Source organism: Mirounga angustirostris, unplaced genomic scaffold (assembly GCF_029215605.1).
Source record: "Mirounga angustirostris isolate CCGP_5_RB_7025 unplaced genomic scaffold, mMirAng1.0.hap1 SCAF_3, whole genome shotgun sequence".
NCBI lineage: Eukaryota > Metazoa > Chordata > Mammalia > Carnivora > Phocidae > Mirounga > Mirounga angustirostris.
Genome location: NW_026991711.1, coordinates 95379361 through 95401845, shown reverse-complemented (window position 1 = coordinate 95401845; position 22485 = coordinate 95379361).

The window sequence follows — 22485 nt, the reverse complement described above, 5'->3', positions numbered from 1 at the left end:
GAAGTGCGTGGGTTTTAAAGGAAGGGATGGATGGATGACCCAACAAACTGCTCACCCTCCGACCTAACATGGAGCCAACTGGAAGCCCTCAGCTCACTGGCCTCATCCTCCTGCCTTTCTCCAACTAGTGGTGCTCTGTTTGTGCAGCAAACCATGCCAAGCACCCCTGGGTTACCCCCTCTTAGCCCCTCCTGGGATTTCAACCACATACCTATTGCAGATGCTTTGGCAGCCAAGCTAACCCCAAAGAAACAAAATTCCACTCACCAGGGGAGGCAGGAGGCAGAGACCCAGGGGGTGGTAGAATGAAATAATTAGAGAAGATATGAGTGGAGAGGGTCTTGGATCTCTGGAAAAGGAAGAGAAATCAGGGTAGATCCTCAGGCTTACCTCCAGAGGTTTCAAATGTATTCTGTTTTCTGTGTGGAAAGAGCTAGAAGCCGCAGGTCTGGTGGGCTGTGGGCCTGGGCACCCTGAAACCAGCAGGGTCACACCACCGTCATCAGCCCTTGTGAGCAAATGAAAAGAGGTAGCCTCTCTTTGTCTGGAGCGGAATGGGAGCTGGATCTCAGGTCCACTTGTCCTGTAAGCGGTGGCCCTGGGTGAGGTCCCTGGTCTGGCTGACGTGTCCTCTTGGTGGCAATCCCCAGAAGGAGCCACGATTGTCACTGATATGGGTGGTCTGTGCAGACAGCCCCACCCAAGACGTGGGTTGTACGTGGGCTGTGTTTCTCTAACCATGGTGTGGGGTCTGGGTCCTGTCCCCTTGTAGCCAGTGGAAACACTATAGTTCCCTTATGATTGATCCCAAACCACGAAGAATCGCCCAAATTCCTGGCAAGGGTTTAGGAAAGGAAGCTCACTGGCCTTCTTGCTAACACAATGCATGCAAGAAGAGTTTCAGAACCCCGATTTTTGCTTTTCGTATGTCTGACATTAAAAAACAGAGTAAGGTGGCCTCTAATGTTAAACATCCGATATTTGGAAAACTATTTCAAAATGTTCATTATAACACAATGAGCACAGACTCTGGAGGCAGCCTGGTTGGTCCCACCATTACACAATGGTGTGACTGGCGGGTTCTTTCACTTCTCTGAACCTTGACGCTCTTGTCTTTCAATAACGACAATACCTACTTTCTACAGTTGAGGTAAAGATTAAACAAGATACTGTATGTGAACCACGAGGCCCATCATAAGTGAATTGTTAATAGATCAGACATCTGAACAGCTGCTTCTTCCTTTGATCTAGATGCTCAGATAGAAGAGTCTTCAAAAGTTACAAATGAAAAGAAAGCAAGTGAACCAATGGTGCTTCTAGAAGATGTTGAAAGACCGAAGATGGACCCAATGACCCCTTCCCTGGAAAAGGCTTCAGCCCAGCATCCCCGTGAGCAGCACTGAGCTGTTTGTCTCTTCAATAAGGTGACTCTGAAATAATGATGCTGGCCAGCACTGCTCCTAATTGAGTTTTAATTATAGCACTTCCAGGAAGAATGAAGTTAAACCTCTGTTCTCCTTGCATAATTAAATTTAGGTTAGCATATCTGGAGAATTCTTATCCCACACATGTACCACTTCTCCTTGTCTGAAGAGGGATTTCAAAATTGGACATTGTTGTTTAATGGATGAAGTTTAAGAATGACACATGGGCTTTGCTCCTCTTTAATTACGAATGGTTAATTGTAGAGAGAACCTAATTAGATTGCCACCAGAGGGAGATGTAGGTGGAGATGAGATGGATCTCTTCATTAGGTATGGTTCTAAGGAAAGAGGAGCCAATAGGAATTCTGTGGGACTCTGGGGGCTTCTAGGCAGGGCCCACTCTGCATGGAAGGGAGCTGCCTTGGTGGGCCTGTTGGGTGCCTTTGAGCACCTCTGTGCCAAACACTTTGCTGGCTCTGAAAGCAGCCCAAGGAAAGCAAAAGCCATGGTCCCGTTGCTTGAGGTGCCTCCAGTGGGTCAAGGAGACAAAGTAAGCACGCCCAAGGCAGAGGAAAAGGAGAACTTCATGAAAGCCTACGCCATGATGTACTGATGACAAATTCCCAACGGCTTGTGAGAAGTCAACTCACTGGGGATGGCAAGGACTTGCAGAAGGCTGTGTGGAACCCAAGTTCACAATTCAGCTCTCCCAAGTACAAGCTCTTGGACATAGGACTTAACCTATCTGTGGCCCAATTTTCACCTGTAAAATGGCACCCACCTCACAGAGCGATAGTGAGGAATGAAGGCAGCAAAATGCTGACCGCAGGGCTTGGCATTTCTTTTGTGCTGATAAAAACAAAACAAAACAAACAAACAAACAAAAAAACCAACAGTAGCTGTTCTTATGACTACAGACTCTCCTGGTTCTGAGGATTATGAGATGAACACACCTAATCCTCATGTGAACAGATGTTGTTTTCCTTTGAGGTTTAGAGGAAGGACCTATGACCTAAACTAGGGGTGAGCTTCATAGTACCTGTGCACGTGTATGGCGGATGGAGGACCCCATGGACAAAGTTTATGGAGGGGTGCTCCAGAAAACTGGGACTTGGGACTGATCTATCTCAGCTTTCTGAACCTCACACACCGTGGGTCCCTGGGGACGGCTGCTGATCTACTTGGACAGAGTCAGTCACCACCGCCCTCTGCCATTTTGCTAACAACTGGAATGTCTGTTAAATGAATAGTGAATTCATTGAGTAGCCCAGTGGTTTTCAGCCAGGCATGATTTCTACCCCCTTCTCCAAAGGACATGTGGCAACATGTGGGAACATTTTTGGTTGACATGACTGGAACTGGGCAGAGGCCAGGGATGTTGCTAAACTGCTTACAGTGCACAGGACAGCCTCCCACCCCCCCATGACAAGAAACTGTCCAGCCCAAAATGTCAATAGAGTTGAGGTTGAGAAACTGGAGTAACCTATCCTGAATCCAGGGCAGCAAGCCTGGGAGAGCAGTCTCTGACTCCCTGTCCAAGTGTGGCTTGAGGGATGTACCTCACAGACACCTGCTCCCAAGCAGCCCCCATTAGCAGACATCACCGGGTGTCCCACACCAGGAGTCCCAGCCTGTGGCTCTTCTCTTATAAATGGCCTCAGGGTAGCTGCCCACCGGATCGGTCATTAAACTGGCCAGGCTATGTGTTCTACAGTGTGGCCACCAGATGGCGATCTTGGGATGCTCTTTCCCAGGTGTTCTTGCACTTGAGAAGACCGGCTTCCCCAGAGGGCGGAGTTTGCTCCTGGTCCGTTATTCTAAGCACCTGGTCAGTTTCAGGAAGAGGGAATTTGCCAGGAAGGAGGTGTAAACTGGAGAAAGGGTTCAATATCCCCTTCTTGCTTAGCAAGTCTGGGGCACAGACAGCCCTGATCCCACTTCAACCTCCCTGTGATTATCCTGAATAGTTACAGAGCTCCACTGTAATAAAATACATATATTTTATATACAAAAATATATTTTTATATATTATATTATATTATATTATATTATATTATATTATATTATATTATATTATATTATATTATATTATATTATATTATATTATATTATATTATATTATATTATATTATATTATATTATGTAAATATAAAATACATCCTGTCATCCTGGTCTGAAAGACAGATGGGAAACCGGGTGATAGGAAATGGGGAAGTGGGCAGGCAGAGGAGCTGGGTGGTGGGGGATGGCACATCCCTGGGGCCACAATTCGTGCCTGTCGCTCTGCACACCTTCTGTCCTTTGACCATACCAGCACCTGCCCTGTTGGGCCATTTTAAAGGGATGCCGAGTAACCGGCCAAAGTCACACTGTGGATCCAAGTCCAGGCCTCTCCATGACCCCAAGGAGCCTCTTGCCATCAATGTGGGAGAGTTCCTCATCTCTAAACCAGGCGAGTGGATTGACAGCTGGCTACACTGGGGCGGCTATGTAATTCATTGCCTAAAGCAGGATACTTTGATGAGTGAGGAGGGGCAATAACAGGACAGTAGCTGGGACAACAGGTGTAAACCCCACACAGGTGCAAACCCCTAGCTAAGTTATCTTTCCTCTAATACCCCAGGCTTCTGAGACCTAAGCAGAACCTTTTTTTTTTTTTTTTTTTTGGCTTTCATGAATTTGGGAGATCATCCAGTGCAGCCCTAATTGAAGATCTGGGGGAAGGAGAGTAAGAAAACTAGAAAGCCTGGACCTTGGAGAATTGTCTGGGACCAAGGAGGCATGGTGTGCTTTACCTGTGATTCCAGGTCGGGGAAGATTCTGTGCATCTGGGGGAGACTGTGACCTATAAGAGGAGGAGTGCTTCTTTCCTAGTTTTTACCTGGACAGCTGCGGGTGTGTGGCGTTATGTGTGTGTAGTGTGTGTGTGCACCACCTCAATGATTGTGCTCCTGATTGTGAATGTGCCCTTATCAGTTTATTGCCTCACGTCTGGCAATGCTTGTTTGCCCTGGAACTGAATCTTCCAAGTAGTTCTCCTTTGCCAACGGGCACGATGCTATGCTTTGCCAGTAGAGGGCGCTGGAGGTATGCTGCAGGAGGAAGGAGCTTGTCTTTCCCGTCCTCGTGCCTTGTTTCTTTCTTGCTCCTTCCTCCAGCAGGTCGTCCGTGGAGCCTTTTGCACCCCTGTGTGTGGCTTTCCGGTGAGTTCTGCAGGCAGTTCATTTGGCTTCCAGCGAGTTCAAGAACAACCCCTCAGGACAGATTCCCAGAAGTTTCCTGGTGAATCTCACCAGTGCCCCAGCTAGCTTTCCAGAAAATTCAACAGTATTTCCTTCAGCAACTTCCTGGAAAGTTTTGTTGTCACCCCAGGGGTCCGTTTCCTGTTTGGCTGTCTCCATCTGTGTCAACCTCAGCAAACTGCACCATCCAGGAGGCCACAGCCCCACACTCTCCAACAAGCTCTGAGCCTCAGCCTGTGTGTGTGTGTGTGTGTGTGTGTGTGTGTGTTGTGGGCATGGGGAGGGGGTGCTCCCAAGTTTGTTTTTACCTGGGATACTCTGCCTTAGCCCTAAAGTAGGCCTGCTCCCTATATCTGCCAATCTGGATTCTTCAGAGTTCTCCTTACCCTTAGCAGTCAATGCCCTATTACTACATTTTGCTGTTAGCTGGTTAATCATTTTTTACTTAACTTTTCCCGTTTAAAATCCTGTGTATTCTTGGGCTCTTGCCTCAACCAGAGAAAGTTCTTTGTCTTTCAGTATCTATCTGCTCTTGATATTCTTCTTGTGTTTGCCCTGTGTATCCATGGACTTGTTTATAGAAATACATCCAGAAATAAATTCTTTCATTCCAACAAGGGCAGGAGACATTCGTGAGTGTGCTGAGTGGTTTCAGATAAGTGACCCTGAAAGTGCCTCCAAAAAGCAATTCTCCCTCTGCTTTCAAGTTCCCAGTATTTAAAACAGTGTTGATTACACCACTTGGTAATAATAAGTAGACAAGTCATCTCTCCTTTTAGGCCTCAGGATGGATCTCCTTTTGTAAAACGAGAGGGTAGGATAAGGTATTCTCTAACATAGCTTCAGGCTGTGGAAGTCTTAAAGCCCGTGACTGAATGTATGTTCTAGAACCTTCTATACTTTCTCACCTTACACAGATATAGAATCTTCAGTCTGGCATTCAAGGTTAGCTTTCTTTTCTTTTTTATTTCCCCTAGTAAAAGTGTCATTACCAATAAATGTACAACCACCTTAGTGCCTATTATTGTTTTGTTGCCACAAATGTGTAACCAAAGAAGATTGTTGTATTAGTCATTTACCTTTTAGTGAGAATAAGTGTAGAAAGATCATCTGATCTAATATTCAACCTTTGTAGAGGAGATGAAGGAGGCCAAGAATGATTAATTGACTTGCTCAGGGCTGTGGGATTGGTTATGACAAAGCTAGGACTAGAACCCAGGTCGCCTGATGCCCAGTCGTTTCTTGAATTGTATTGCTCTTGTACCATCTTTTAAATCCCCTATCAGTTCTTTACTTGAGATCATGTTTGAATGGCAGTGGGAGGAGAAGTTACCATATTCCTAGGGTAACTAGGTGGGAGGTCATAATTTATAGGAGAAAAATACAAGGAGATTCTGAATGGGAGGGTAAAGGAATTCTGAAGGCAAACTGCCTCTTGCTGATGATGAATGCAAAATGGCTTCATGCCATTTACTTAAACCAAAGTATTTTAAGGACTTATTTATTTATTTATTTATTTATTTATTTATTTCAAAGATTTATTTATTTGAGAGAGAGAGAGCATGCATGCAAGCAGAGAAGGAGCAGAGAGAGAAGGAGAATCTCAAGCAGACTCCCTGCTGAACGCGGAGCCCAACACAGGGCTTGATCCCACACCCCTGAGGTCAGGACCCGAGCCAAAATCAAGAGTCAGACGCTTAACCAACTGAGCCACCCAGGCACCCATTAAGGACACTTTTATTAAGGCTGAATCTCTCAAATATCCAATGGACTAAGCAGGCTCTTCATTTATTTTTGCATAATCTAATCTAGTTGCTCTTAAATGGGGACAGATTTGTCCCCCAAAGGACATATGAAAATGCCTAGAGACATTTTTGATTGTCACACTTAATGGAGGGAATACTACTGGCATTTAGTGGGTAGAGGCCAGAGAAACTGCTAAACATTCTAAAATGCACAGGACAGCGCCCCCCACACACACACCCACACAAAGAATTATCTGCTCTGAATGTCAGTAGTGCCAAGGTTGAGAAACTATGATCTAATCAAACACGTTTCTTAAAATCATAGAAGCACAGAGCTGATGGTAGCCATCCTAGTGGACATGAGATAGTTTCTCATTGTGGTTTTGATTTATATTTCCATAATGATTAGTGATGTTGGGTATCTTTTCATGTGGGTTTTTTTTTTGTTTTTGTTTTTTTGGCATTTATGTATCTTTTTTTCAAGTCCTTTGTCCATTTTGTAATTAGGTCATTCTTTCTTTCGTTGACCTGTGGCTCTTTATATATTCTGGATATTAATTCCTTACCAGGTATATGATTTGTAAATATTTTCTCCCATTCTGTAAGTTGTCTTTTTACTCAGTTAATTGTGTCTCTTGATTACACAGAAGTTTTTAATTTTGATGTAGTTCAGTTAATATATTTTTACTTTTGTTGCTCATGCTTTTGGCATCATATCCAAGAAATTATTGTTAAATTTAATATCATGACACTTTCCCTCTGTTTTCTCCTAAAAGTTTTATAGTTTTAACCCTTATGTTTAGGTCTTTGATCCATAATGAGTTAAGTATATGGTATAAGGTAAGGGCCCAACTTTGTTCTTCTGCATGTGGATGTTCAGTTTCCCAGCGCCATTTATTGAAATGATGCTCCTTTCCCCATTGAATGATCATGACACCTTGTTGAAAATCATGACCCTACGTGTGAGGGATTATTTCTGGGTTCTCTAGTCCATTCCATTGGTCTATATGTCTGTCTTTATGGTGATACAACAGTGTTTTGGTTACTGTAGTGTGTAATAAGTTTTGAAATCAGGAAGTGTGAGACCTCCAACTTTGTTATTTTTTCTTGCCTTAGCTATTTGAGGTTCCTTGAGACTCCATATGAATCCTAGGATGGAATTTTCCATTTCTGCCAAAAAATGCCATTAGGATCTTTTTAGGGATTGCACTGAATCTGTAGCCTGCTTTGGGTAGAATGGACATTTTAACAATATTGTCTTCCAATCCATGAACACAGAATGTCTCTCCATTTATTTGTTTCTTCTTCAATTTATTTGATCAATAAGTTATAGCTTTTAGTGTATGGATCTTTCCCCTCCTTGGTTATGTTTATTTGTAGTGTTTTATTCTCCTTTTTTTTTAATGCTATTGTAAATGGAATTATTTTCTTAATTTCCTTTTCAGATTGTTCACCATTAATGTGTAGAAATGCAACTGATTTCTTGTATTTCCTGCAACTTTCCCCACAAAATTCATGTACTAGTTCTAACAGATTTTGTGTGTGTGTATGGAATTTTTAGGATTTTCTACATATAAAATCACATCACAAGCAAACAGGAATAGTTCTGCTGCTTCTTCTATTTGAGTTCCTTTTGTTTATTTTTTCTTGTCTAACTGCTTTGGCTACAACTTACCATGTTCTATGTTGAAGAGAAGTGGCAAGTGGGCACCTCATCATCTTCCTGACCTCAGAGGAAAAGCTTTCAGTCTTTCACCATCTATATGATGTTAGCTGTGGGCTTTTCACAAATGGCCCACATATTATTATGTTGAGATAGTATCTTCTATTCCTAGTTCGTTGAGTGTTTTTATCATGAAAGTTGTTGAATGTTGTCAAATGCTCTTCCTGTATCAATTGAGATTAATCTTTTCTCTTTTTTCTTAGTCATTCTAGCTACAGGTTTGTCAATTTTCTTGATCTGTTCTAAGAATCGATTCTTGGTTTCCTTGATTTCCTCTATTGTTTTTCTGTTCTCTATTTCATTTATCTCTGCTTTAATTTTTTTATTGTTTCCTTTCTTTTGCTAGCTTTGGGTTTAGTTTGTTCTTTTCCTAGGTTCTTAAGCTATGAAGTCAGGTTGCTGATTTTTGAGTTCTTTCTTTTTCATTTTCAAAATGTAAGCCAATATAGCTAGAAATTTTCCTCTGAGCACTGCTTTCACTGCATCTCATAAGTTTTAGTATATCATCTTTTAATTTTCATTTATTTTAAGATATTTTCTAACTTCACTTATGATTTCTTCTTTGATCTATTGGTTGTTTAACATGGGCCTCTGGAGGAAAAGATAATCTGAGACAATCAGATCTCCTCCCTGAGGATCTGGACTAAGAAATGTTTATAAAATGAGTCCATTACTAGTAGGAGTTAAGGCTGATAGACTATGATGTAGAGAGAAGCCAAGATAGACCGCAGACAATCTAAAAGTTGTAATAGAGTAGGCGCAAGAGAAATAGAGAAGTCAGAGATAAGAGTATGTGGCTCAGGAGAGAAACCATGGGAACCACCAGTCCCTCAAGCAGCCAAAGTTACTGGTAGCACTCTGTGAAATTTCTCTGTTCAGTTTGAAATAACTTGACAATAATCCCCTCTCCCTAAGGCAAATTAAGTGAATCTCTGGTTGTTGTGGCCAAAACATGTCAGTGTACACTATGATCTCAATTAAAATGCATTTTTTTTTTAATTACTTGGAGAAAAGCCTGAAGAGAAAACACCAGGTTGTCTACAATGGGTATTTCTATGGTGGGAGTGTGACTAGTGATATTAATTTTCTTCCTATACACTATTCTGTGGTTTCTTCATTTGGGAGGAAGACTAGATGTTCTAGATGTCACCTTTATAAGCTGTTAACAAGAATGTAAACCCATCCATATATGGCACTCTTTGTCCTGCTTTTGGACACAAATGATCATTCTCCCTGTCTTCAAGGAATTTGTGACCAAGAATCAGCAGCCAAATCTGTTCAAAATGACTTGGGATGGCTTCTGGCAAGATGTTGTCATAGCATAGTTTTAAAATTTCTGGAAGTTCCTTATTAATGGAACTTGACAGCCAGGATAGCAAAATTTAAAATGCATCGACCATGTCTATAACAAAACTGAGTGAAAAGATATAACTTATGGGGGTTGCTGTAGGGGAGGGGGGTGCGGGGATGGGGTAACTGGGTGATGGACATTAAGGAGGGCACGGGATGTAATGGGTATTATAGAAGACTGATGAATCATTGACCTCTACCTCTGAAACTAATAATACATTACATGCTAATTAATTGAATTTAAATTAAAAAATCTTCATTGGAAAAAAAACAAAAAACAAAAAAAAACTGAGTTGAAAAGATATGCTCACAAACCCTGAAGTATAAGTAGGTGGAGACAAGTCAGGGACAGCTACAAGACCGCTTTGATCAGCATCTATTCAGAATGAAGACAAAGGGCCTCTGAGTCCCTGAGGACAGAACTCCAGAATCACCAAGTCACTCCCAGGAAAACACAGTGGGCCAATTGGAGAATAGCAGCTGAGCCTGGAAGGGGGTTCTGCAGAATCGAATTTGTGGGTGAGCACACAGAGACCTCAGTAAGGTCTGAATGTATTGGAGTAGTGTGGGTGCAGGGAACTCATCAGAAGCAAGTAAGGTATGGCTTCCAGGAAAAGCCCTCCCCTGAGGAGAAGCTGCTGAGGGAGGAATTCAAATTGAGCAAGAAAAGGACACTAGAAGCAAAGGAAACAAAAGTTCCAAGGGGAAGGAAGTAGAAGAGGCAGATACTGCAAAATAGAAAGGACATTTTTTATTCTTTCACAAAAATAACACGAGGGAAGCCAAAAAAAACTTACAAAGTAATTATAAGGAAAAAAAAAAACAGGAACAAAATAAACCCCCCTCAGAAAAGATGAAAGCTGTCTACAAGACATACCCACAAACCATGCAAACTATACTTTAATATTCCAAATAATTTTTAAAGTGGTAGAAAAGGGGCGCCTGGGTGGCTCAGTCATTAACCGTCTGCCTTCGGCTCAGGTCATGGTCCCAGGGTCCTGGGATCGAGCCCCGCGTGGGCTCCCTGCTCAGCGGGCAGCCTGCTTCTCCCTCTCCCACGCCCCCTGCTTGTGTTCCCTCTCTTCGCTGTGTCTCTCTCTGTCAAATAAATAAATAAATAAAATCTTAAAAAACAAAAACAGGAAAGCTCAGAAATGAGGTCATTAAAGATAAAGATTTGGAAAGAGAAGTTAACATTCAGAAAAGAATTCAAAATACAGGAATAAATTATAAATGAATTAAAGTGAGCAACAGAGTGGCAAATGACAGTGGATAGCACCTTAGGACAAAAAGAATATAGAAAGTAGAAAATTTTAAATATGAAGAAGAAAATAAGAAAAAAATTGTTTAGAGCATTCAAGAAAAAAATTAAAGATACAGAAGATAATGGAAACAAAATCCAACCTATGTGTAAAAGGAGTTCATAGAGAAGACAAAAGCCACGGGACAGAACAAATACTATAATCTACAAATCAACAAACATTCTTCAAGGTAAGAAAACAAAACGATTTGAAACCATATATTGAAAGGCCACAGCACAAAACCTAGGAAAAGTGACCCAAAATGGCAACACTGAGACCTAGTCTAGAAAAACTACTGGATTTTAAAGGAAAAATAATCCATTGGGAATCCAGGAAACAAACAAAAAAACAGTGCCTTTCATAAGGAAAAAAATCAGATTGTCATTGGACTTTTCGACATCAACACTGTAGGTTTCTATATTCAGCCAAACTGAGCTTTGAGTAAGAGACTAGAACCCATTGTTTTCACCATGTAGCAACAGGGATGATATTGTTCTCATGGTCCGTTTTTCAGGAATGTATTAGAAAGCAACGTTAAACAACTAAAGTAGTTGCCTTCAGAGACATCAGTGCAAGGATGTGTGGTATTAATATAAATGTATATTAAAATATATGTATACTCTGAATCTGAAGTAAATGATGCTAATGCGGGACACAGTGCAGTGTGTAATGACTATCAGCTCTGACAATATAAATACAAATATTAAAAGGGGACGGGAAGAATATGTGAAAAATAGAATAAACTTGCTAATTGTCTTGGAGTTATTAAGTGAGAGTACAAAAATATTTCCATCCCCTAGATCAGTGCTGGAGGATAGAGAAAAGAAGGGGGAAAACACTGAACTAGACAATTTCAATATTGTTTATAGGGGGTAACCAACATATAAGAAGTGATAAAAAAAAGGAGGGGGGTCTAGCAGTATTATATGAAGATATTAGTCAAATATAGTAGCCTGTAGAACAAAAATGCCAACCATCCTAAAAACAAAAAGATATACTAACAAAAGAGAGCAAATAAAATAGACCACATAGTAAACCATTCTTAAGAAACTCACAAACACTCAATGAAACAGAGCTGAGGCCAGATATATGAGTCATAAGACTTCAGATTGTCTAATAAAGCAGCATCCAATGCCATGCTTTCTTAGAGAGATGCACTTAAAACAGAGAGGCTCAGAAATGTTAAAAGCAGAAGTTGGGACGCTTTAAAATAGAACAGGCAACTATTATATCAAGAATTGCAAATCAAAGAAATTAAGAATTGCAATTTGATACCTAGTAGAAATCATACCAGAATGCACCAAAAGAAATCCAGGACTATTTACTGTGTTAAAGTCTGCAATTCACAATGTGGATGAACGGCATTAATATCTATCTACATGCCCAGTTATACATCAACAGTGTTTATAAAGCACAAGCAACCAGAGATAAGAGGACTAGTAGACATATTACCAGGGGGATTTTAATATATCACTCTCAGTATAAGAAAGATCAAATGGACAAAAATTGGAAAGGATTATACAACATAATTAATAAGATAAATCTAAAGAAATATATCAAACTCTGAGGACTGACAAGAGGGAATACATGTAACTTTCACAGTAATTGACCATGTCTTGGACCTCAAGGGAGACCTCCGCATATCTGAAGAAACAGATATCTTATAAAAACAACATTCTTCAATCATAATGCAGTAAAACTAGAAATTTATAATGAATCAAGATTTTTATGCCTGGAAATTTAAAAAGAAAAACAAAGTGCCCTTCAATAATTTTTGACTAAAAAGAGAAATACCAAACAAAGTTATAGAATGTCTTAAAAGTAATGAAAATGTCACATATCAGAGTCTCTACAGTGTCTGCACAATAGATACTAGAGTTCTCTCTAAAATCAGGCAAAGCAGTTTTCACAAGGAAATTTACACTATTACATATCTCTATTGATGGAAATGAAAACATGAAAATAAACTGAAGACGAACTAAAAAACCTGGAAAAGGGGGAAAAAATAAACCAAAATAAAGCAGAAGAAAGAATGACTGTATTTATCTTTTAAAAAAAGAAATCATTGTTAGAAGACAAGAGACCAGAAACAGCACGATTTTAGAGATGCACACTGAACTGTTTTCGGATGGAGTGGTCTGTCCACATCTATCCTGGGCTGGAAAGTGGACGGGGAAATAGATGGAAGAAGGACCGGGTATGGGATGTTACGTGGGGATCCCTTACAGTATTCTTTCACATTTACACATGCTGGAAGATTTGTGTTATAAAAGCTAAGGAAAATTAAAATGAACTTGGATTAAAGGACTGCATGAATTACAAATATATAAGACATTAACAAATAATTATAAGGGTGAGTGTGTGAAGAGGAACTGGAAACAAGGACACATGTATTTAGATGAGAGAGCCAAGAAGAATGTGATTCTCCTCCAGGATCATCTGGTCCAGGTCATATAGTCTATTCACTTGCCTCTGTGCTGACAGAGCCTCGGTGATGATCGACTTCTTTGCCCCTGTTCAGAAAAAGGACTGGCCACCACTGTGTATGACAGAAGACGCATGTGTGACAGCCTCCCTACTCTGGATCTAGAAAAGCACAGCATCCCCATTGGCCAAAGCTCCATTGTGACCTTGAGAGAACATCTGCCTGCCTCCCCTAATCTGTAAAATTATGGCATTGGGGTCTTTGATGGTTGAGGTTCTCTCCAGCGCTCACCTTCAACAATAGGATAAAGCGCAAATGCAGCAACCTACTTTCTCCTTGCTAGCACCCCACTCCTGTTTTTTTAAAGATTTTATTTATTTATTTGACAGAGAGAGACACAGCGAGAGAGGGAACACAAGCAGGGGGAGTGGGAGAGGGAGAAGCAGGCTTCCCGCGGAGCAGGGAGCCCGACTCGGGGCTCGATTCCAGGACCCTGGGATCATGACCTGAGCTGAAGGCAGACGCTTAATGACTGAGCCATCCAGGTGCCCCTAGTACCCCACTCCTGCTGACGTTTCTAGAAGTCCAATTTGGAGAAACCTTTACTTTCCAGAGCAGGGCTGCATCCTAGCATGTGACTGCAGGATGCCGAGTACCAAACCTTGGCTGACCATGCATCATAATGATGGGTCTGAAGCATCAAGAAAGCATTGGTCTCGGTTTAAGAAGAGATAGCTTACATTAACTGAGTAAAACAAAGGAAGTCTTGATAACCAGAAGGAGAGGTCTCAATCATTTGAAAAGCCCCCCAGTAGGGAACCCCCCGCCCGCCCCCAGTCTCCGATGATGCAGGATAAAAGGTGACTCCTCTCTGGGGATGAGCTTGGCCCCACTCATACATCTTTTGCTTGTTTCACTTTGATATCCTCAGTGACATTGGCACTTAGGTCTATGCAAAAATGTGAGAAAGGGACAATTTCATGTCTGAATGTCAGCTTAAAGCAAAAAGTTACACAACAGGGGCAGTCTGTATTTGAGAAATAATACTGTCCTAATAAATGACACCATGGAGAGTGTGGCAACTCTGATTTCTAATGGAATCTGGAAGAGGGGCTCATTAGAGATTCAAGGCTTGTGGCTCAATTTAATTAAAATTTGAGCTAAGAGAGCTTGGAGGAACCAGCCCAACGAATGAGATTTAGGAGACGGAGGGGAGAAAGGGGCAGGATATTGACATGAATAAAAGAGACCTTAATTAAAGGATTAATGATGACAATAACAATAAAAATCGCTTCATCCTCACTTTGTGCTTGCAGTCAGACAAAGCGCTTCGTGAGTCAGCACCAGCCTGAGGCTGCCCTTGGCGACGCAGAGGGACCGTGCCGTAAATACCTGTTCCTTTGGAAGTTCTGCAGAATTGAACATTTGAGGCCTGATTTGACTGAATCATCCCCCTGGTTTTTCAGTTCATGGGATCTGTATGGATTTACCTGTCTCGTTTAAGAGGAGAGCCCTTCTGGAAGCCTTAATGGTGATTAAGATGCCCCTAGCCCCAAACTAAGCTATAAAATAACTGCAAGAAGGTCCAACAAAATCCCCCTTGCCCCCAGGTGGCCACTTGAATTCTTTTGAGGGGAAAGATGGAAAATCAAGTGCTTTCAAGATAATTTTTTTTGAAGATTTTATTTATTTATTTATTTGAGAGAGAGCGAGTGTGCACACACAGTGCAAGCAGGGAGGAGGGGCAGAGGAGAGGGAGAAGCAGACTCCCCCGCTGAGCAGGGAGCCCAATACGGGACTCGATCCCAGGACCCAGAGATCATGACCTGAGCTGAAGGCAGATGCTTAACCGACTGAGCCACCCAGGCGCCCTCAAGATAATTTTTTTTTGATCTATGTTGCTTTTGCCCAAGGCTGTGATCTGTCTGTCACTCAGCAATGGGTGAGCAGAGTGGAAATGATGGACACTGTAGCCGCCTTGTCCTGAATGTGTTCCTTTGGTTGCTCACTGTTGTCTCTTCTGGGTCTTGGAACCAAGTCCATAACAGGGAGGACTGAAAAACAAAGGCAGGCAGCCATTTATTATTCACCTGGAGCACATCACAATAACAGTTTATGCTTGTGTGATTCTTTCTCTGTACCCCCTGTTCTTTGCTCAGTAGGCAGGATTTGTAGGAGCTCAGACGAAGAATAGAATTCGCCCAGATCTCAATATATTATGACTCGTATCTTACCGAGTTCCCCAAATTAGGATTCTGTTTAAGATGAACTTCATGCAGAGATTCCAGTTAAGATGATAAATAAAATTTCACAAGCATTTAAACCTATAGAATCAATTATGAATATCTTCTACGACTATACCTGTAAGTAAACTCCGCAGTGCTGGGTTTCATTTAGACCACCAATCCCTCTGCACACAGCAAGCTGGCAGTATTCACGGGCCGGAAGGGGCTTGAGCTGGCTTCCCTTGCTCCTCGGGTCTGTTGTCGTTTGCAGACTTGACCCAGACGTCCAGGTGGGCAGACCCTCAGAGCTGGGTGGTGCCCGCATGCTGAATCCGTCTGCACCTGCACACCTCTGTTCTTCTTCATTTTCCCTTGTCCCTTCCTCCTTCTCTTCTTTCTCCTTCTTAGTCTCTTCTTCCTTCTCCTTTATCTTCTCCCTCCTTTCTCACTTGCAGTAGAAATTAGTATGTGTTTCTCCTGTGGACTGCTTCTCACTGGAAGGGAAAGGCTTGTCTCAAAATTCATACCTGGAAGCCCTAGCTCCCAGCATTTCAGAGTGTGACCCTATTTGAAGACAGTATCTTTAAATAGGTAACTAAGTTAAGGGTGCCTAGGTGGCTCAGTTGGTTAAGCATCTGCCTTCGCCTTAGGTCAGGATCCCAGGGTCCCAGGATCGAGCCCTGAGTCGGGCTCCCTGTTCAGCGGGGAGTTTGCTTCTCCCTCTGCCCCTTCCCCCTGCTAGTGCTCTCTCTGTCAAATAAATAAATAAATCTTAAAAAAAAATAGATACTGAAGTTAAAATGAGGCCTTTGTGTGTGTGTGTGGGGGGTGGAGTTCTAGATCCAAAGTGTCCTTATAAGAAGAGAACATTAGGGCAGAGACACACGTGTTTTTCCACCTGCCATCCTCAGCACATTCATTCCTCCCTTCAGCAGGGCAAAGCAGCGTCAGCAGCTCCAGCCATCACATCCTCTCCCAATAATATCCAGAGGTCAGAAGAGAGAATCTCTCTCCTCGAGAAAGAACATAATCTCTCTAGAACCTCTCCTTCCCCCCGTGAAGTTTCCTGCAAGCCACCTTAGCCGGAGCTGTGACACATGTCCACTAAACCGCCAAGGGAACAAGAATCAACATTGATTTGTTAGACTATGCAAACTCCATTCCTGGGGCCAGATGCGGGGCCCATCCTCCCCTGAAGCACGAGGCCACCTAGTAGTGTTTGCTAGATAGGTGATCCTGGAAACTGTGTCTCCTATACCAGTCTTCCTCTCCAAGAGCTGGGAATAAAGACTGATGGTGCTCAACCCTGACACTTGGTGGATAAGCACAGAGAGATTCAGAACTTCCTCTGACCCACCAGCAAATTCCCAGAGGAGAGGAGCTGTGTCTTTGGTCTGCTCCTCCCCATCAGAAGCAGTGCTATGGAGACAAGTCAGCACCACAGAGAACCTGAGGTCTCTCTCCAGGCAGGGTGGTATTAATATTGCTCACATGTGCAGATGCCGACATTAACCTCCCAGGTTCTCAGCCAGTGAGTGGTGCAAAGGCCCAAGACCCAGGACTTCTGCTTCTCGGTGCAATATCCATCCTTCCCCAGCTCCTGTTTGCACAGCTTGCTGATGGATTCATTAAAGTCTTGTTTACTACTCTCACTTTGGGAAATAAATTAACAGCTGAAATTATAACTAGATTTAAGACAAGGATGACAGACCTGGATTGGAACATATTAAGGGAAACTGGATGTTTGGGGACATCAGGAACACTCGGAATCTGATATCAGGAAAAACATCCCTATCATTGCATTAAGTATTTCTCGGAGATCTGCAGCAGAGACAGAATTGGGGCCTGTGTCAGCCAAGAGGCCGACCTGGTGTGGTCATTCTGATCACCTTAATCATCAGCATCCGGGCCAGGGAATTTCTGATCTGAGAAGCACTTTCCCTGAAACATTAAAGACTTCTAAAGAGAGGGAGAGACATCTTTTTGTGGGAGCAACTGTGTATGTGTGTGTATTGTGTGTATGCGTGTGCATGTGTGCGTATGTGTGTATATTGCATATGTGTGTGTGTGTGTACGCACGTGTGTGAGCCATTTCCTCGCTGGCGTTGGGCATGAGGAGCAAGGGTGCATGTCACCTCACCAGTTATCTTTCTAATACTGCAAACTCTACCCCTTATACAAAGTGAAGGTTTCCACTTCCTTCCCCCTCGGAATTCCCCAAACATACTTGATTTAGGGTACACTCTTCTAACTACATTCCCATGAAACAAACCAGCACAGGAAGACCCGGGCCGACTCCTGGGGGATCTTGGTGCTGCCCCAGCATCTCAGCAGCTGCCCCTCAGTCATTGCTGGACGGCCCCGTTGGCTGCAAGGCAGCCAGGCCTTACTGACCAACAGTGGGGAAAACCTGGGGAGACAGAGCTCATCTGTGGTCAGAAGGGTGAGGATTGCTCAGGGAAGAATTGGGGTGATGGCCAAAAGTGGGGGCACACCCTGGAGAGTGGACTGGCTTGTGCCGTCCCCTTTGGACTGAGTTGGAGCTTCACTACCCTGTGGCTATGACACTTGGGTTTGTCCAGGGCCATCACAGGGTCTCTGGGCCAGGGTCCTGTGGAGGATTGGCAGTCCGATGCTGGGGCAGAGATGAATAGAAGCATTCATTCATCTTTTTATTTATTTACTCAGCACAGCTACTGAGCATTATTCCGTGCTGGGCACTGAGCGAGGCCCTGAGGATGCAGCTATGAAGGAAGGAGAGTCTAGTTGGGGAGATATCCGATAAATAAGTAAATAAGCAACCAAGATGATTGCAGGCTGTGGTAAGAGCTCTGAATGAAATACCAGGTGGTTATGTGGAGGATAATCCCACTTCAGGTAAGGAGGGAAGTCAGAATATTTCTCTAAAGAAATACAGAGATTGGGACCTCAAGGTCAAGAACAGCTCAGTCATGCAAAGAGCTGGGAGAGCATCCCAGGGAGAGAGAACAGTGGTTGCAAAGGTCCTGGGGCAGGAACAAAGAGAAGCTTGTGCTTGGAGCTTGGTGAGATAGAGATGAGGAGTTGGTAGGAGGTGAGTCTGAGGGGTAGGGGCCCAGATCCAGCAAGGATTCGTAGGCCTTGCTAAGAAGTTTGGATTCTTATTTCAGAGCAATGAAAGTCCATGGAAGGTTCTTGAGCAGGAGAGTGACATGATGTGATCTACACTGTAAAAGAGCCCTCTGGTTACCTCATGAAGAACAGATTGAACCCTGTCTTCCTAACCTTGTTGGCAGTTGTCCCAGAGTCCTAGCCAGTGACTTGTTTTTACCTGTCTAGGCAAGTTCAGATGACCAGATAATTAGCAACATCCCACCTCCCCTTATTGTAAGAGGGAGGTGGTATGAGAATCCTCAGCTTCCCAGATACACAGTGGATTCTGGAACTCATGAAAATAAGAAGAAAACAGATCAGCAGAGAAGGCAAGAGTCCTTGCTGCTTGTCTAGTCCTGCTGCAGGAGCTGTGTGGCTAGAGGGGACCCAGCCCAGTGCCACCCAATCACTGTTACTTCAGTTACAAAACGGGCATGCTGACAGACAGGTTATTTCTTGAACACCAAAGCTGGAAATCCCTTTGAACTCTCTGGACCTGGTATCTGTAATGAAAGTGGATATCGGAATGTCCATCACCTTGGTGCCATTGGAGGTTAGGCTGCTCACCTCCTCAACAGATGATGCTCCAGACACACCAGAGCCCAGATACCCTATTCCTCCCCCAGAGAGCCTGTGCCTAAATCCTCTTAGGATGGCATGATAAAGTTTTCTTTGGATCTCACCCCAGCATGTTTGAAGGGTATATCATCCAGGATGATTTCAGTCACAAGTAAAAAATTCCCTGGACAAAAGTGGCTTAAACTATTAGGATATCTATTTTATTTTATTTTATTTTATTTTTTTATTTTATTTTATTTTATTTATTTGACAGAGAGAGAGCAGGAGAGCACAAGCAGGGGAGAGAGGCAGAGGGAAAGGAAGAAGCAGGCTCTCCACTGAGCAAGAAACTTGATGCGGGACTCGATCCTAGGACGCTGGGATCATGACCTGAGCTGAAGGCAGTCGCTTAACCAACTAGCCACCCAGACACCCCAACTAGTAGAATATCATTACTTCAATAACAACCATTCCTCAGGTAGAGTTGTTAAATCAGCAGCTTGATGATGATGGGGCTGTAGGTCTGTTTCTCTGGGATGTGCTTGATTTGTCCTCATGGTCACAAAATGGCTGTTGGAGCTTAAAGTACAGTGTCCATTCATTCATTCATTCAACAAATATTTATTAAGTGCTATGTGTGGGGCACATTTCTCAGTATTGAGGACACAACAATGAATAAAAGTGACAGAAATTCCTGTTCTCAAGGAGCTTCCATTCTCATGGGTAAAGGGGAAATGAAGAATAAAATAAATAGAAAAATTACAAAGCAACATAGTATGTGCTATGGAGAAAAATAACAACAACAACAAAAAAAAAAGAGAATAAGATAAAGGGGAAAGAAGAAAAAGATAAAGATATCTTTTTAAATGGTGAGAAGCTGATATTTGAGAACAGACTTAAAGAAGGTGAAAGAAGGAGCCAGTGAGGATCTAGAGGAAGAGTATTCTAGGTAGAGAGAACAGCAAGTGCAAAGGCCCTGAGGCAGGAGCATGCTCGGCACGTTCTAGGAAAGCAAGGAGGCCAGTGTGGCTGGAGAGGTGTGATGGAGGAGGAACCTCATAGGAGGTGAGGTCAGAATGAGAAAGGAGGCCAGGGATCCTTGAAAGGCCATGCCAGCATGCAAAAATACCAAGGAAAGAAAGATTTCTTCTAACACAACTCTTTTGTTCATCAGGAAGGAAAATATTTCCCTGCGTTCAGGCCCACCCCAACGACTTTTCCTTTCATCTTGCTGGTCAGAACTAGGTCTCATGTCCACCCCTAAACCAATCACTGATATGATTCATTCCCAGGGTCTGAGCTCACCTCCCCCAAGCATGGTGCTGAACACAGTGACCTTCTGTCGGTGAGGGCAAAGGGGGAATGACAGTTAGGGAGGCAAGCAAAAGTGTCAGCCACCCAGAACCTTCCCATTCAAGCAGTTTGCTCTGTGACATCAGCAGCCAAGTCTGGTTCCAGACACCTGGTTCCTCTAGCAGGTTATTAACCCACAGGGCAGAGCATCAGGAAATAGTGGGGTCTTTCTGGATTTCAGGGGCTTCTCTAAGTATGAACTTTCAAGGTCTCACCTCTTCTGCTTCTCTCTCAGGTCTCTGGCCCACACAATTCCTTTCCGTTAAAACAAAAACAACTTTTAACTATGGAAATTTCAAGCATATTCAAAGTAGAGAGAATCGTATAATAGCCCCCACTCCGGTACTCATCTCACCTAGCCTCAACATTATCAATACACTGATTCAAACAGGCCAGTCCTGTTTCATCTAGAGCATGACCCACTCCCCCTATCAAAAAGCACCACGAGCACACAAGTCCCTTTGAAGGTCTTCTGTGTTCTGAGGCCCCCGCTGGGGGAGGGCCATGGAAGACAGTGACAGTCACCCAACCCAGGCAGAGCTTTGCCAAGCCTACAGCAGCCATGCTTCCCTCGGGGTCATCTGCACACCACCAGCTGAAGGACACCAAGCCTTCTCCTGAATCATCCTTGGTTCAGCTCTCAGAAGCTATGGATGTTCACAGAATCATCTGTAATTGGGGCACTTGGCCCATTAGGAATTTGGATGGACCAAAGCATAAGTCCTCGGCACTGCTCAGAAAAAGCAAACACGGGCAAGGCGAGATTTGACTTCTGCACAGTTAATTTAAACTCCTCCCTGAATATAAATCAGCTGCTTTAGTTCCGATCCACTCAGTCCTACCCAAGCCTTGTGCTGAATGATAAACACTGGGCTGCTGCCGGGAAGGATAAATCATGACAGGCAAAACGAATTGTTTCCTTCAGCTCAAGCGAAGCTCCTGGACAAGGGAAGGACACTGCTCTTTATGAAGAAACTCTGTGCAGCCGCAGTCCTCTGGGTATCAGGGTCTGCTTATTGGAGAGTGAAAAGCTAACTGGCCTGAAGTGTTTGAGGACCTGGAAGTGCCTGTAGGTGGAAGGGAAAACTAACCCAGAAACTCCTATGGAAGTTTCTGGGCAGCGGCACCATTCTAAGCCTTCTTTCTGAAGGACAGGGTTCTTGCTACAAAGGCTATAATTAGAGCAGGGGGGTGAGGGACAGGGTAGATTGTTCTGGCTCCTGGCTGCCTGGAGAGGTTTCACTGAAAGCCAGGGATGACCAGCTAAGCCGATGGGATATAGTAGGGGAAGGATGAGTGAATGGAATTGCAGCCTGCCTCTCCCTCCTAACTTCGGGGGCCATGTACACATCACTGCTGGGTCTGTCTGAAGGAGCTCCGAGGAATATGCCTATCCCAGCTTCTCCTGCTGAGCTAGGAGGTGTGGCCGAGAGCACATCAGGAGCAAAGTACCTTGTTTCTGTGTGAAGATGAAGGGAGTGCTTCTGAGGCAAGGCTCATAAAAGCCCAGGCATTTCCCCTAGAGATTCTCCTAGTCCCTGAGATTCCTACACCAGAGCTTCTCTTTGGAGTTGAGTCTTCAACGATCCTGATAAAATGCAAATCTATGAGCTATGATCGTGATGGATAGGCTCTCGTTTAGTTACTCATGAGGTGGACACTTACACTTCGGGTTCTGGGTCAGGCACTCTGCCACCAAAGGACAAAACTGAGAGCCAGTGGACACTTCTCTCAGGTGTCAACATATAATTCTGACAATGTTATAAACATGATTTTCCTTACAAGCATAGAATATATACATGTTACAGATTTTATTCAACATATTCATTAATGAATGAGAGAACCGGTAAGATGGCGAAACTAGTTCCAAGAGCACGTGTGGAACTTAGATAGGTATGGTCCATCAAGAAAGGTATTTTAAAAAACAAAAGAAAGGGGGAGCTCCTGGGTGGCTCAGTCGGTGAAGCATCTGCCTTCAGCTCAGGTCATGATCTCAGGTCCTGTGTA